General features: G+C 41.0%; 1 protein-coding gene across 4 annotated transcripts in view; it reads right to left on the bottom strand.

Moving 5' to 3' along the window:
- Positions 1-2,009: 2,009 nt before the first annotated feature.
- Positions 2,010-5,873, bottom strand: part of bsna (bassoon presynaptic cytomatrix protein a) — a gene marked incomplete at its 5' end in the record, with an annotated part of 100,790 nt that continues 96,926 nt past the window's right edge. For all 4 annotated transcript variants that reach the window (XM_014001778.1, XM_014001777.1, XM_014001779.1 and 1 more), the window contains 1 exon segment: positions 2,010-4,856.

Raw genomic sequence — 5,873 nt, 5'->3', positions numbered from 1 at the left:
GTATTATATAGACATTTCTTTAGCTCTAAAACCCTTCATGGACCTCCTTTACGACCTGCAGCGAGCTCAGAGGTTTGCTACGCGTCGGCACGTTTTGCTTTGACCCAACGCGGGATCAAACACACAGCCTGGATTTCCCAGAAGCGTCACGAGCTGCACCTGACTGAGATGAAGGCACCCTCTCTCAACTAGGGTTGGGTGATATTGGCCCAAAAGAATTCAACATGATTGACAGCATTTAGCCAATCACGGTTAACTTGAATGTGGCCATCGTTGTGACTTTGGTCTGCCTTTTTATGCACTTCGTTTATGTCAGGGTTTCAGGGGATTAAAGGTCAGGGTTAGTTGATCTGCCTTCTATGGACTCACATGAGCGCTGGACAGTGAGAACGTGTTGCAAACATGTCATCACGTGTCACTGATCGCAGTAATTGCAAAGTGCCAAATATTATACAATCAATTGCACTCAACACGTACTCCCATGTGATCGAAAAATCTCTACTTTCGTCTACGAGATAATAAAAACACTTCTGTCCCATTTGAAGTTAAAACCTAAAGTGTGTTTTATTTGATGTGTTTCTTCGCTGAACGCTTTCGGAAACCCAGGCTGCGGCTTCCCAGCGGTGATTCCTGTGGTCTGAGCAGAAGTCTGTTGCAATCCTGGCTATAGAAAGACACCATGTAGTGTACAGACAGAGATTATGACTGGCTAGAGGGCAGTAACACGATGGCTTTCTTCGGTGACCAGTATTGTAGTTTAAAAGCCCTTACTGCTATGCATATTTGAGTCATCTCTAGTGGCTGTCTTCATGCAGGAGCAAACGAAAAACTAAAAGCGACAACAGTTTTCGGGCACAGTTCTTGCAAACCGTGTGCTTGTGGCTGCATCGTTCCCTTATTACAGATCCTTTGTGGTTAACGGAAGCCGTCTGTGCCACAAAGTGTTAAAAACCAGACTTCCTGCACCTGCATGAACACATTCATCACCTTCTATTGTCTCGTCATCGCAATGCTGCATTTAGTGTGTGCTTTCCTGAGGCAAAAGTGATTGTGGATCTTTGTATTGAAGGTTTTAATCGTTGGTAAACTTCCAAAAAACATACAACTCACAATAGAGAAAGTTAACTCTCTCGCATACTATTTTTTTCTATTTTAACTTTATTTTATTTTATTTCTTGAGTCTAATCTAGTGGCAGTGGACCTGTGAGATGAAGTTTGTTCGGGTCGATGTGCAACTTAACAGCTCCAGACAGAACCAGAATAATCAGATTATTCATTTCGAGCTTGAATTAAACCCAACAGCTAGAAATAATATGTGCTAAATAAAATAATCTTTTTGTGACACCTTTTTAAAAACAATCTGATTATTTTGGTCGTGCAATAAATTCAGCAACATCTTTATAAACATATTTCCTTCTTATATACCGATATATCTATGGACTTGAAGCCTAAACCATTTCCCCTTTTTGTCATCCTTAACACCGTTTATCTTTCCATCTTCTCTCAGTATGATAAAATAAATATCTATGTAGATGAATCATTTGATAAATGCTTCTAAAAAATAGAAATCTATATGTTTTAAGTGACTCGTGAAGCTAAAATCAGATTTATAGGAAGTTCAACGAATGCTGCCTTTTAAATCTGACTTTACATAAAGAGCTTTTCAGATATAATAAACTGGTAGATTTATTCTTGTAAAAGTCACAACTTAGATCCTTTTTGTAACCTTATAATAAAAAATAAATAACAACCTACTCACACCAGCTCCAAGTCATTATTGCACAAATTAATCCACTTCAGGAATGCTTTAAATAGTGATATTTTTTGATCAAATCTCTTTTATACTTTAAAATATTAATTCTAATATAACCGTTTTTGCATTTGAATTAGCTTTTTCCTTTAACCTTCCCTGCAGATACATTCTCTACACAATAAGATAGCTAATTAATACTCTATTCTATATTTTTATAGATTTAGTTGAAATGACCACAAAGCAGCCACCATGGTAGTTTTTTTTTTTTTTTGGTGAGGATATAAAATTTAGACACCATTTTTCGTGCACCCGGTTCAGTCCCGCTAAACTAACACAGGTGGACAATACCTGCAGAGATGTGTTTGTGGCAACTTTGCTGCTAATTCAACATTTTTGTTCGTCAGGCAGACATTCTGCTGAAAAGAATAAAATATACCCCACAAACTTTGCTGCCGCTGTCATGAACAGATCTTTGAAAAATACCCTGAAAAGTCTCGAGTTTTCTACCGAAAAGCGAAACAAAGCAGACATGAAATCCTAACTCAGATGTGACGAGCAATGAGCGTGATTTTTTTCCCCCATCTTTGTTCAACTTGCCTTTACTTCTTCATGTTTCTGTCCCCCCCGAATATGATTCATTGCATAGAACGACTGGAGATGAGAGGTCGCCTCCTTTGCCTGCGATTATTGGTTCAACCTGTTTTCTCTTCGTTCCCACAATTGGACGATGATTGTTAAATACACGCACACACAACCCCAACACACAAACATACAAACAGTAGGAACAGAACAATATAGAGGTGACTTTTTGAGTTTTTTTTTTGTTTTGTTTTTCCGCGCCGGGCAGCATGCGAGGGTTTCCCAGCGAGCGTTCACAAAGACGACATACAGCAGGAGTTCGTGTCGCTCAAGGCCTCGCAATGTCCGGCCCTGATGGGTGTTGTACCAAACCACAGATTCCCACAATGCACTGCAGGAGCAACAGCAGGGCGAATTACTACTGACCTGAGAATTTTTCCGTGACGACTTGACAGTCTGAGAGAAAAGATTTTTTTTGTTAGTTTTTTTTTGTTTGTTTTTGGAAAAGTGAGGGGCGGGCGGGAGGGATTAGAGGTCTGGATCTCCAACCAGGATAGAAAACAGAAGGTGAAAAGGCGAGTGACGTTGTGTTTCTTTTTGGTTCAAAGGTCACACAAGAGCAGATTTGTCTTCCTTTTCTTCGACACTGTTCGGAGTGTGCTTTCAGGTTGCTTACGTACGACAGAGTGAGGAGACATGCGACACATTGTTTTTTACAGAATCCCAATAAATGTCCCATTTTGGAGGAAGGACCTCCAAAAAGCCCCGCCCTTGCAGGCGATGGAAGTCCAGTTCTGCTCTGCATCTCAGTGTCTCCCTGCTGCCCTGCAGTGCTTTCGGATCCGACTACGTCTAACAAAAGCTAACATCAATCCGTTCCGGATCATGGTCTCAGTCGGAGGAACAGATCTGGGTGGTTTACAGATGAACTCTCCACAACACTGCCGTTCACCCCGTGGTGTCTGAGCAGAACATCGGTGATAAATTAGACTTGTGAAGGCAACACGTTTTCTGTTCAACCAGCTTTGAAAACGACACCAAATTGTGCTATTTCTTACCTCTTACGCTATTGCTTTTATGCTTATTGATAGTAAATCGTCAGAAAAATTGACAGGGGGGTGGCAGGTAAGAAGTAAAAAAAAAGTTACATAATAAATAAAATATAAATAACATCACAAACAATTATCAAAAAGCAATGTAAGTTTAAAAAAATAGAAATGAATCTCTCTGTGTTCTAGCCGATATTAATTCATAAAAAAGGTTGTGTTGGAAATGATGTAAACATAAAATAAATAAAACGTGCCACTTGCAGTTTTAAAGTAAAACATTTAAGATAATTAAGGCAATTTTGTCAACCTGCAACAGAAAATCAAGGCAAATAGAAAAAATTAAATAAAAATAAAATGAATTTTAAAAATAATAAAAATTAAAAAAGAGACGGGTTTGTGTGGAGCATTTAGAGACGAGCGTTTGCCACACTCTACAGGTAAATATTGTCTTCATGGCTTTGCAGTTTTACCCTTTTACACACGGCTTCACTCCCAATACCATTTATATCTTTTCATAAAAAATAAGGTCAAATAAACGCACGCACACACCACAAGTAAACAAAAGACTATTCCCCTCAATCTTTCCCCACCCAAGGCCAGATCCTCACGTGTTGCTTGACTTTTCTCTTCTTTTCGTTTATTTCTCGAGCTAAAATGTGTTTCTCAATGTCTTTATGGCCTCTGTTCTGATGAAACAGTGTAAGGTCTTGGATATAAAGTTCCATGCATTTCAAATTATTATTATTTTTTAATCCACTTTTCCTTTTTTTTAAAGAAATGGCAAGTTGTGGATTTTAGGAGGAGATTTAGAAAAAAAAAATCAGCATTCAGGAAACGGAGAGAGGTGAGGAAGAAGGACACAGTTCCAACCTGGAATGTAGACAGAAAGAGAGAAAACCGTGGAAGGAAACGCACGTCGACACGCTCGCGTCTGTGTCATCATCATCGTGTTTTCCCTTCGGTGTGAGGTGGTGATTGCTCAGTTTCCTTCTTGGTGTTTTAGTCTTCAGTACAAGAAAAACCTGCGGTGAGTTTTGACGTTTTCCCTGTGTTTTTACTTTGAAAAGAGACAAAGAAAAAAAGAGGAGAGAGGCGACGCAGCCGTAACCCCTGGACCGAGCGCAGGGCTGAGGATTTCTGCACGCCGCTGCAGCTGTAGAGGAAGAGCAGCCCTCGCCTTCATCAACAAACGGCCTCCACTGAGTTTGTTTTGCACAGATCTCTGGAACACGCAGATCTCCCACCGTTGCCACGGAGGAGGATCTGAATCCAAACCCTTCTTTTTTTTTCTTTCATTCGTCTGTCATATTTAGCCTCCAGCTGCTCGTCGGTGATGAAGAGACGCAGATGTTCGTCGCTGCTGCTGAACAATAATGGAGAGGCTGAACGATATTTTGGGTTCACTGTGCCGGAGGATGGCGGATGAAAACGGAGAGTTCCTCTGGACAAAGATGTTGGCCTGGACCCAGAATGATCTAAAAATATAAACATGAACAAAAAAAAGTTATTTTAGTAGAAATAGCCTAAAAGAAATTTGATTGTGAAATAAGTTTGTGTATGTGTTTGCAGTTTCTTGGATTTCTGTTCTGTTTCACAAGATATTTTGCTAACAGACAGGTTAATGCCAAGATTTTAAAGCAGAGATGTTTAGCAGAGTGTGTGTTGAGGATGACGTTGAGCTACTACTACACTGTTTAGCTCATCCCTCCGTCTCCTTCTCTATCTTCTGCCACTTATCCATAATCGGTCTCAAAGGCAACAGGTCCAGAAAAGAAACCCAAACATCCCCCGGGTGAACCTGAGGTGTTCCCAGACCAGAGAGGGTACATTATCCCTCCAGTGAGTCTGGGATCTTCTCCAGGGCCTCTTACCAGTGGGATGTATCTGGAACACCTCTAATCAGATGAACCATCTCAACAGACTCATTTCATTGTGGAGGAGCAGTGGCTCCATTCTGAGCTCCTCACCCCGTCTCTAAGGCTGACCCCGGCCACCCTACGAAGGAAGCTCGTTTCGACCGCTTGTATTTCTTGATCTTTCGGTCGAGATTTACACCTCATGACCGTAGTTGAGGGCTGGAATGTACGACAGACCAGTAAATCCAGAGCTTTGCCTTTCAACTCAGCTCTTTCTTCACCACGACTGACTTAAGCAAGATCCTCATTAGTGTTACATCCCCAGGGTGGATGTTTGTTTTTGCATTACAGTAATGTCTTGAGGCCACATCCAGTGCAGTAATGCTATGCCAGTCTGGTAGGTGGAAAAACCTATCTGACTCACAGCACACTAGAATCTGGGACTGGGCAGTTGCTGCTGTTCCAGTAACTGCAGGACCTGGAGACAGAATGGTCAAAAAATACAAATTTGAGCCAAGTTTTAAGACAGACACAGAAGGCGGGTCTTCTTGGAGTAACTTCAACACTCAATCCTCTGCAGGGAACTGATGAACTATAGACAGGCACGGGAACTGATTAACGGCCCAAATCTAAGGT

Source organism: Austrofundulus limnaeus, unplaced genomic scaffold (genome assembly GCF_001266775.1).
Source record: "Austrofundulus limnaeus strain Quisiro unplaced genomic scaffold, Austrofundulus_limnaeus-1.0 Scaffold10, whole genome shotgun sequence".
In the NCBI taxonomy this organism is placed as follows: Eukaryota; Metazoa; Chordata; class Actinopteri; order Cyprinodontiformes; family Rivulidae; genus Austrofundulus; species Austrofundulus limnaeus.
Note: the sequence above shows the minus strand (reverse complement) of the source record. Positions and strands in the feature narration are given on the sequence as shown.